Source organism: Rutidosis leptorrhynchoides, chromosome 4 (genome assembly GCF_046630445.1).
Source record: "Rutidosis leptorrhynchoides isolate AG116_Rl617_1_P2 chromosome 4, CSIRO_AGI_Rlap_v1, whole genome shotgun sequence".
NCBI classification, from domain to species: Eukaryota; Viridiplantae; Streptophyta; class Magnoliopsida; order Asterales; family Asteraceae; genus Rutidosis; species Rutidosis leptorrhynchoides.
Genome location: NC_092336.1, coordinates 82,278,045 through 82,287,827, shown reverse-complemented (window position 1 = coordinate 82,287,827; position 9,783 = coordinate 82,278,045). Strand labels below are relative to the sequence as shown.

General features: G+C 33.6%; 1 non-coding gene across 1 annotated transcript; it reads left to right on the top strand.

Annotated features, from left to right (window-relative positions):
- Nucleotides 1-6,569: 6,569 nt before the first annotated feature.
- Nucleotides 6,570-6,676, top strand: LOC139846125 (small nucleolar RNA R71). The gene has a single exon (XR_011758866.1). It is a non-coding gene; the product is annotated as a small nucleolar RNA R71 (small nucleolar RNA).
- Nucleotides 6,677-9,783: the final 3,107 nt, after the last annotated feature.

Sequence of the window (9,783 nt, the reverse complement as noted above, 5' to 3'; positions counted from 1 at the left end):
TTCCAAGACCTAATTTAACTCATGACGAATTTTTGAAATATTTTGGGTTGATTGATTAAAGATATTTATACCTTAAGAATAAACGTTAAATTTCGCAGTGATGTAATAAATTTTTGAATGATATCAATAATTTCGGTCGCCAAACCTAATTTTATTCAATACCAATTTAATACTTTATAGCGAACAAATTAGCGTTTATTATCAAAAGGTTAAAAATAAAAACAAAAACTGTACAGACTTACCTGTGAGATAGTATTCTTAGTTATATGATCTATCCCATTAATAAGATAGTCGGTTTAATTGGTTTTCCATAGCTACATAGGCGTAACCTCGAGCATTCAGTGTTTTTTCTTCTAAACATATGAACGGTCCGTCTCTGCATAAAGTAACAAATTCGGTATTTGAATAGGTTTGATTATTTGAACATTTACCTCCATGTGACCATTTTCCGCATTTGTGACATCTTTCTAGGTGTCGTGCTCTTCTTTTCGCTGCGGATTTTGATTTTCCTTTACCAAATTGTAACTTATTATCTTCGCATCTGGATTCTTTTCTTACTCCGTCCAATCTTTCTCTGATTACTGATACTATTTCACTCGGAAGTGTGTCATTATTACGTTTAGTGATCAAAGCGTGTAGCATTAGACCATGGTTTAGTTCACAGGCAGTCTTCATTTCGTAAAAACCTAAAAAAAATAAAAATTCAGAATGGGGGGAAAAGACTAGTTCTTTAGGGTCTGCTAGGGAAAGACCATTCGAGTTCCATTTTCGAGAACTACACGAAAACAGAAAATCTAACTCTAACAGAAATACATAAACCCCCTATACTTAGTTGAAATTGTGATTAACATTATTTTCAATTGAATCATCAACAACTTGTATATCTTTGACTTTTACTTTAATCCATTTGTTGATTTCCTTCGTAACTTTCACAAATTCAACTAACATTGCCTTTTCTTTTGACGATAAATTGGATATTAATCGGTTATATAACTTAAAGTTTCCTTTAATCTTAGCATCGTGAATCCGTTTATAAAGTTTCTTCGTTGAACTGTTAAAAATAGGTTCATCTAATTTCGTATCATCAACAGCATTCTTTGTGATTGGATCATCATTAAGTGTTTCTTCATCTTCCCCACACTTATGCGTTTTTATTGGTCTAACAGTTTTGGTTGGTGGAGATCTAAACTTTCGGTTCACAAAGGTGATCGATGTATCACCATCCCTAAGTGTCATTCTACCTTCTCTTACATCAATGAATGCCTCGGTGGTTGCTAAAAATGGGCGACCTAGAATTAGAGGAATATCAAGGTTTTCCTCCATATTAATCACTATGAAGTTTGCAACAAAGGTCAAACTTCCCACGTTAACAAGTAAATTATTTGCTATTCCAACCGGGTGTTTAATGGTTTGGTCAAATGATTGAACACCTATTTTGGTTGGTTTTAATTTACCCATACCTAATCTTTTGTATAAGGAAAGAGGCATAATATTTGCACTTGCTCCTAAATCTGCGAGTCCATTATATACAGCACCATCATTAAGCAAGCAAGAAATGATAAATTCACCCGGGTCTCCTGCTTTAGTAAGTCGAGTTGGTTTGTAAACTTTTTTCGGGTGTTCTTTCCTTGGTTCTTTCACTTCTATTTGAATTTCTTGGTCACATTTTTCTTCGTTTCTTGGAATGGGAGGTTTGTATAAGAATTCTTCTTCATCACTCAAATTTGAATCCTCCTTATATTCTAATTTTGATTTTTCATATGTTGTTGATAACATATTTATGTTTTCATTTTGAAGGTTTTCTTGGGTGGTGAAATTATGATTAACTTCATTGTCAACTTCCATCGAACCATGTATGTAATGTTTAACTCCGTGACCATTAACTTTAAATTCAATTCCATTTGAATTTATTAATTCTATCGTTCCGTATGGAAAAACTCTTTTGACTATGAATGGTCCAGACCATCTTGATTTCAATTTTCCAGGAAATAGCTTGAATCGTGAATTGAAAAGAAGAACTCTGTCTCCTTCTTTAAATTCTTTTGAACTTCTGATTCTTTTATCATGCCATTTCTTCATTCTTTCTTTATAGATTAACGAATTTTCGTATGCTTCATGTCTTAATTCTTCTAATTCGTTTAGTTGACTTAATCGTAGACGTCCAGCTTCATGTAAATCAAGATTACATGTTTTCAAAGCCCAAAATGCTTTGTGTTCAATTTCTACTGGAAGATGACATGCTTTTCCGTAGACAAGTCTAAAAGGTGTGGTTCTAATTGGAGTTTTGTAGGCTGTTCTAAAAGCCCAGAGTGCATCCTCCAATTTAATGGACCATTCCTTCGAATTTGATCCTACGGTTTTCTCTAGAATACGTTTTAAAGCTCGGTTGGTATTTTCAACTTGTCCACTTGTTTGTGGATGATATGCGGTGGAGATTTTATGAGTTACTCCATATCTTTTAAGAACTTTTTCAAGTTGATTATTACAGAAATGAGTACCCCGATCACTTATTAAAGCTTTCGGTGTTCCAAACCTTGCAAAAAGACATTTTAAAAAGTTGACTACAACTCGTGCATCGTTAGTTGGGAGAGCTTGTGCTTCCGCCCATTTAGATACATAATCAATGGCTACGAGAATATAGAGATTATTATGAGATTTTGGAAATGGACCCATAAAGTCAATACCCCAAATGTCAAATACTTCACATACTTGGATGACATTTTGTGACATTTCATCACGTTGACTTATTTTTCCGGCCCTTTGACAAGCATCACGGGATTTGCAAAGAAGGTATGCGTCTTTGTAAATTGTAGGCCAATAGAATCCAGCATCATAAACTTTTCTTGCTGTTAGTTGAGGCCCATAATGCCCTCCTGTTGGTCCTGTGTGACAATGGTTTAAAATTTTACTAGCTTCATCTCTGAATACAAATCGGCGTATTAATCTATCTGGACAACTTTTAAATAAATGTGGATCTTTCCAGAAATAGTGTTTTATATCACTGAAGAATTTCTTTCGTTTTTGGTACGATAATCCTTTTTCAAGGAATCCACAAACTAAGTAGTTTGCATAGTATGCAAACCATGGAATTTCATTATAATCTATCTTCAATAGATATTCATCAGGAAAGTTGTCTTGTATGGCCGATTCATTTAGAACTTCTAATTCGGGATTTTCAAGACGAGAAAGATGATCAGCGGCGAGATTTTCTGCTCCTCTTTTATCTCGGATTTCAATATCAAACTCTTGTAAGAGTAAGATCCAACGGATTAATCTTGGTTTTGCATCTTGTTTCAAAAATAGGTATCTAAGAGCAGAATGGTCGGTATAGACCACCGTTTTTGCTAGAACGAGATATGAACGAAATTTGTCAAAAGCAAAGACAATAGCAAGGAGTTCTTTTTCAGTAGTTGTATAGTTCGTTTGTGCTCCTTGTAACGTCTTACTAGCATAATATATAGGTTGAAATCGTTTTTCAATCCTTTGTCCTAAAACGGCTCCCATTGCAAAATCACTTGCATCGCACATTAGTTCAAATGGTAGATTCCAATTTGGTGTTATCATGATCGGCGCATTAGTGAGTTTTTCTTTAAGAATATTAAAAGATTTGATACATTCAGAATGGAGCATCCTTTTCTAGGAGTTTATTCATAGGAGTGGCAATTTTAGAAAAATCTTTTATGAAACATCGGTAAAAACCGGCATGCCCTAGAAAACTCCTAACTCCTCTAACATTGGTAGGATGTGAAAGTTTAGCAATTACATCTACTTTAGCTCTATCCACTTCAATTCCTTCTTTTGAAATTTTATGTCCAAGAACGATGCCTTCTTTAACCATGAAATGGCATTTCTCCCAATTAAGTACTAGATTTGATTGTTCGCATCTAATAAGCATTCGTTCAAGATTAGCTAGACATGTTTCAAATGTATCACCGAAGACTTAAAAGTCATCCATGAAAACTTTCATGCATTCTTCTATCATGTCATGAAAAATCGCCATCATACACCTTTGAAAGGTTGCAGGGGCGTTGCAAAGTCCAAATGGCATGCGTTTGTAAGCAAAAGTACCATAAGGGCACATGAATGTGGTTTTTTCTTGATCTTCGGGTCCTATTGGAATTTGAAAATATCTGGAAAATCCATCAAGAAAACAATAGTAACTATTTTCAGCTAATCTTTCCAACATTTTATCAATGAAAGGTAAGGGAAAGTGATCTTTTCTGGTGGCGTCATTTAATTTTCTATAATCAATACATACACGCCATCCTGTTACAGTCCTAGTAGGAATAAGCTCATTTTTTTCATTTGTAATGACAGTCATGCCACCCTTCTTAGGCACGCATTGAACTGGGCTTACCCATGGACTATCAGAAATTGGATAAATTAAACCTGCATCTAGCAGTTTAATTATTTCTTTTTTAACTACATCTTGCATATTAGGATTTAGTCTTCGTTGGCGTTGCACATACGTTTTATGACCTTCTTCCATAATGATTTTATGTGTGCAATACGAAGGACTTATTCCTTTAATATCATGAATCTTCCATGCAATGGCTGGTTTATGAGCTTTCAACACAGAAATGAGTTGTGATTTCTCATTTTCAGTAAGAGAAGACGATATTATTACAGGTAATTCGGATTCACCATGTAAATAAGCGTATTCCAAATGGTTTGGAAGTGGCTTTAGCTCTAATTTCGGAGGTTCTTCTATCGATGATTTATATCGATATCTGTCTTCTTCTTTTAGCATTTGAATTTCTTCTGTTGTTGGTTCATATCCATTAGCTATAAGTGTAGCTAACATTTCAGTTTCATCAATTTGTTCTGTTCTTTCTCCTAAAGAACATTATCCTGTTCCTTGTAATTCTGGAAATTCTTCTAACAATTCTGCATGTGCATCTATAGTTTGAATATAATAACATGTATCATGTGCAGATTGCGGTTGTTGCATTGCTCTATCAACTAAAAAGGTAACACTCTCGTCCTCTATACTTAGGGTCAATTTCTTACCGAACACGTCTATCATTGCTTTAGCCGTGTTTAAGAATGGTCTTCCTAATATGAGAGGAACTTGAGAATCTTCTTCCATGTCCAGAACAACAAAATCTACTGGAAATACTAAAGTACCAACTTTAACTAGCATGTTCTCCATTATCCCTCTAGGATATTTTATTAATCGATCGGCTAGTTGTATGCTTATTATTGTTGGTTTCAATTCTCTAAGGTCTAGTTTAGCGTATAGTGAATACGGCATTAGATTTATACTAGCACCTAAGTCTGCCAATGCTTCTATTGAACTAAGACTACCCAGAAAACATGGAATTGTGAAACTTCCTGGATCAGATAGTTTTTCTGGTATCTTATTCAACAGCACTGCTGAACAATTAGCATTCATAGTAACGGCCGAGAGTTCTTCCATTTTCTTTCTATTTGAGATTAGATCTTTTAGAAATTTAGCATATCTAGGCATTCCTGAAATCACATCAATGAAGGGAAGATTTACATTTATCTGTTTAAACATATCTAAGAATTTGGATTGCTCGGCTTCAAGTTTCTCTTTTTTCATTTTACTCGGTAAGGAAGTGGTGGTTGGTATGGTTTAACATAAGGTTTAGCCTTAACTGTGTTATCTTCATTAACCTTCTCAACTACCGGTTCTTTTTTCTTATCTTGATCAGGTTGTGGTTCTTGTGGAGTAAGAATAGTTTCATCAGAAGTTACAGGTATTTCAGGTGGTTTTAGTGTTGTACCACTTCTTGTGATAATGGCTTTAGCTGTTTCATTCCGGAGGTTAGCATTTGTATCACTAGGTAAACTTCCCGGTTTTCTTTCACCTATTAACCTTGCTAGGTTACTTACTTCTTGTTCCAGGTTTTGAATAGAAGCTTGTTGATTTCTAAATGCTTGAGCATTTTGTTCATTAGTTTGTTTCTGAGATGTGAAAAACTGCGTTTGAGTTTCAACTAGCTTTGTCATCATCTAAATTCGGCTTTTTATCATCGGGTTGTGGTGGTTTGTTTTGAAAATTAGGTCTTTGCTGATTGTAAGTATTGTTGGATACTTGTTGATTGCTAGGACCTTGTTGGTTGTTGTATTGAATATTTCGGTTATAATTCTGGTTTTGATTGTAAATCGGTCTTGGCGGTTGATAATTATTCTGATAATTATTTCCAGGCCTTTGGTTTATGTATGAAATATTCTCTCTTTGTTCCATTGTTAATTCAATACTGAGACAATCTTTTGTCAAATGTGGTCCTCCACACTGCTCACAACTAATTCGTATTGAGTGAATATCTTTAGTCATCTTTTCCATTCATCTCTCGACAGCATCTATCTTTGCGGAAATGGAATCTAAGTCATGGCTAGAAACGGCTCTAGCTGCTTTTGATGATCTAACGATATCTTTTTCTTGATGCCACTCATGTGAGTGGGAAGCAGTGTTATCAATAATTTTGTAAGCATCAGTTTCGGTTTTCTTCATAATAGAACCACCAGCTGCAATATCTATGTCTTTCCTTGTAGTGATGTCGCATCCTTGGTAGAATATTTGTACTATTTGACAGGTATCTAAACCATGTTGCGGACATTCTCTTAATAACTTTCCAAATCTTGTCCATGCCTCATATAGAGTTTCATTCGGCTTCTGTGTGAACGTAACAATTTCTCCTTGAAGTCTTACGGATTTAGATGCCGGAAAGAATTGTTTAAGAAAATTTTCAACTAAAACGTCCCATGTATCAATCCTCCCTTCAGGTAACGATTCCAACCAATCTTTGGCTTCTCCCTTTAAAGTCCAGGGAAATAACATGAGATATATCTGTTTATCCTCCACTTCTCTTATTTTAAATAGTGTGCAGATCCTATTAAAGGTACGAAGATGTTCATTTGGATCTTCCTTCGGTGCACCACTAAATTGACATTGATTAGTCACCATGTGTAGAATTTTTCCTTTGATTTCATAATCTGGCGCATTAATGTCTGGATGAGTAATTGCGTGACCTTGGCCAGTGCGTTTAGCTCTCATTCGGTCTTCCATACTTAAAGGTTCTAGATTCTCCATAATTGAATTTGTTGAATCGGAATCACTGGAGGATTCTGATTTAATGGTTCGTTCCTCAACAATCTCTGTTTGAATGATTGGTGGTTCCGGAGGAAAATTTAATAGTTCAGGATCTATGAATCGTCCCTGAATATTCTCCGGATTCTCAATTGTGAGGTCGGGTTCAAAAAATGGATTATCGGAAATTTGAACTGGAGTACTTGGTCGACTGGATGACGATTCTAAAGAAAAATCAACGGCGGTAATATTTGCTAAATGTCTTGATCTAGTTACAGGTGGTGAACGTACAAAAGGTGGTGAACGTCTTGCTCGGTGCATTCACTGAATATCCTATTAGTTTTTAAAAGGAAAGAAAAATTATATAAGTTATCCAATTAATAGACTTTTCTGATTTTGCCCACGTTTCGAATAGCCAAAAGATGCAGCAGAGGGGCAGGATTCGTTTGGTCTCAATATAATTGAGGACTGTTTGGCTCCAATAACCCGGTCCACGTACAAATCCAACTATTACTACGAACCAGAAAATTTTGATGTCTATCAATTTAACCACTTAAAATAAATTTTCATAATTTTAAGAAATTTAGATAAGAAGTAGAATAAAAATCTATGTCCTAAAAACTAGAATGACGAGAAATAAGAAAGAAAAAAAGAGCGCGTCGAAAAAGAAAAAGAAAAGGGTTGAAAAATAAAAGGCGTAGGAAAATAAGAAATAAAAAGAAATGACTTATAGAACTTAAAAACACTCGACTAACCCAACCTTATTACTATCACTAACTTAAAATTATAATCGCAAATTGAGATTACTAATTGGAATGATAATTGATACATAGGTAAAAGGTGTCTAAAAATATTAAAGCTTACAAGAAAAACTATATCCCAAATGGCAATAACTTAAAAAGAAACTAAAACTTAAAAAGGCGTCGCAAAATTCTAAAGTACCTAAATCTTAGTCTAAAGAAAAGGCACTTAAGGGATTTTACGGCAAGGCCTAAAAATCTAGAAATAAAAATAACTATGGCAAAAACTATGAATTAAACTATGAATCAGGATGGCTCCGCGAGTCGCGGTATTCGAAGCTGCAAACTCCGCGAGTGGCGGGGTTCCAAAATTCAAATGACAGGTTGATTAAAATTCGACGCGTTTTTTTTATATGTTTTAAATAAAAATATTTAAATAAAACTTATGTTTTTATAAAATAAAAATAAAGAAACTTTATAAAACTTAAATATTTAACAAACTCTTAAAAATATTTATATTTTTGTTTTCTTTTTATGTTTTCGAATAATTAACACGTATTTTTACAAAAATGTATATTTTTTTTTTATAAAAGTAAACTAAAATGAAAATCCTTTTTTTTTAGCGTTGCGCTTTCGGCGTTTAAGATTCCCCGGCAGCGGCGCCAAAAATACTTGATGTTATGCGAGGTGTATATAAAATAGCTTTAAATTTTAGCAGTAAATAATATTAAATACGATACAATTTTACACAAGATATTTATTTATTTATTGAATGGATATAATTAAACCTTGCTACAACACTTATAGGTAGTGTACCTAATCGTACAGTAGTGTAGTTTTTAGTAAGTCCGGTTCGTTCCACAGGGAATCTTTTTCACAAAGCTTAACGCTATATTAGTTTACTTTTATAAAAATACAAATATATATAAGTAATATTATTATTATAAAGGGGGGTTTTTACCGTTTAATGACCGATTTGTCGATTTTAATTCTTCAGTCGCAGTTAAAACCAAATGTAAAATATTAAATAAAAGACTTAATTTAAAGCGTAAAGTAAATAACGATAATGAAATTACGAATAATAAAAGTGCGATAAAATAAACTTGCGATAATTAAAAAGTACGATAATTAAAAGTGCAATTAAATACAATAACAATAAATAAAAGTGCTATAACTAGAAGTGCAATTAAATATAAAATAAAGGAAATTAAATATGAAATAAAAGAATTATGCTTATTTAAACTTCCGTAATCATGATGTTTGACGTGTTGATTTTAGTTTTATGCCCATGGGTTAATTGTTCTTTGTCCTGGATTATTTAATATGTCCATACGGATTTGTCCATAATAGTCCATCAGTCATAAATATAAAGAGCGAAAGCCTTCGTCAAATTATTCTTATTCCCGAAGTCAAATATTCCAACTAATTGGGGATTCGAATTGTAACAAGGTTTTAATACTTTGTTTAATGAATACACCAGGTTATCGACTGCGTGTAAACCAAGGTTTTACTACTTTGTTAACAATTACACCAATTACCCTTGAATGCAATTCACCCCTGTTTCAACAAGTCTATTAACTATTAATCCAGTTCCGTGTCCGGTAAAATGAATAATTATTGGTATTTATAAATATCCCGCCCACCATACCCAGTCAAGCGTATGTGGTTATATATAAATACGTTGAATTATAAGTTTGTATATTAAATTAACAAGGTATTGTTTAGTTAATATAAAACCCATTAATAACCCATAGTCTAATTTCCACAAGTGTCGTTCTTTTATCCAAACCCCAATTATGGTACAAAGCCCAATTACCCAATTTTAGTAATTAGCCCAACATCATGATTACTTCGTTTTAAATAAGCATAATAATAACTTAGCTACGAGACATTAATGTAAAAAGGTTGAACATAACTTACAATGATTAAAAATAGCGTAGCGTTACACGGACAGAATTTCGACTTACACCCTTACAACATTCGCTA